The following is a 1302-nucleotide window of genomic DNA, read 5'->3' as shown; positions in this document are numbered from 1 at the left end:
CTCAATAATTTTAAGATGTCACTGGAGAGGTGGCCTAAAACTAATAATACTAGTAATCATAAACGATTGAGCTTTTATTGTTTTCTACCAAACCAACCCAAAATAAATCCTCTGCCTTTGGGTTGATGCCAACTCATCGTGACACGATAGGGAAGAATAGCATCATCTCAAAGGGTTTCCAAAGCTGTAAATTTTTATGGAAGCAGACTGTCACACCTCAATTTCATTGGGCAGCTGATTGGTTCATCTCGATGACCTGATTAGTAGCCAATTGCTCACCACAGTGCCACCAAGGCTTCTTCATGATGGGCCAGGTGCTATTTTAATTTCTTCAGTTCAGTTTATTCACCAGTGTCATCTCTTTTTGATAGATGAGGTTTCTGAAGCTTAGATATGGTAATTAAACCTACACAATTGGAAAATGAGTCAGGTGATCTGACTCAAATGGCAATGTGAACTCCAGAACCTGGATAGTATTTGTAAGCACTCACACTCACAGTCCCAGCACTTAAAATAAAGAGCTCGAATAGAATGTGATAGTTTTGACATCAACATCTGTTTGAGGTAGCACTGGTTGGGAAAGGAGACCTGGTGGCATAATGGTTGAAGCGGTGGACTGCTAACCTCAAGGTCAATGGCTCAAAGCCTCCAGCTGCTCTGTGGGAGGGAGAAAAGACTGTCTATTCCCATAAGATTACAGTCTCGGAAATGCCAAGGATAAGTTTTGCTCAGCCCTACAGGATCTCTATGGGTTGGAATAAACTCTGGGTTGACTTGGCCTGGCTAGGTATTGGCTGAAAGCGAGGAGGATGTCATTCTTCCTAGAGTGTGAATAGTGACCTGCATCTCATCCTCAGCAGAATCAAATACATTTAATTATTCTATGTTGCAGTTGGAGGAAATGAAACCTCTTATCGAAGAGCCCCAGAAGTTAGTCAAAAAAAACTGTGACCTTTTTAACAAAATTGGAGAGTATGGCTTCCAAAATGCGTAAGTAATTTTGTATTTTGGCTAGTTTTTTTTTCTTGTTGGATTTACAGCTATTGAAGAATTAGTAGATCCCTGGATCCCAAGTGCCCAGATGGTAATTGTCTACTAACTGGAAGATTGGTAGTTCAAATCCATTTAGCAGTTGAATAAAGGCTCATGACAGATTTCAGTAATGATTAAAGCTAAGAAATTCTTAAGGCGTTACAGATACTCTGTAACACATGGGATTGCCTTGAGTCAGAATTGACTTCATAGCAAAGGGTTTTTTTGTGTATTTTTATTAATGTGGAATTCTTAACATAGACATTTCAA

At 39.5% G+C, this 1302-nt stretch overlaps 1 long non-coding RNA gene across 1 annotated transcript in view; it reads left to right on the top strand.

The window, feature by feature from the left end:
• Nucleotides 1-634: 634 nt before the first annotated feature.
• Nucleotides 635-1302, top strand: part of LOC123520964 — a 2881-nt gene continuing 2213 nt past the window's right edge. The window contains exon 1 of the long non-coding RNA XR_006679475.1: nucleotides 635-990. This is a non-coding gene — a long non-coding RNA (uncharacterized LOC123520964). The remainder of the gene's footprint in view (nucleotides 991-1302) is intronic.

This window comes from Echinops telfairi, unplaced genomic scaffold (assembly GCF_000313985.2).
Source record: "Echinops telfairi isolate 266 unplaced genomic scaffold, ASM31398v2 ScPeMD7_7468;HRSCAF=8506_0, whole genome shotgun sequence".
Lineage (NCBI taxonomy): Eukaryota > Metazoa > Chordata > Mammalia > Afrosoricida > Tenrecidae > Echinops > Echinops telfairi.
Note: the sequence above shows the minus strand (reverse complement) of the source record. Positions and strands in the feature narration are given on the sequence as shown.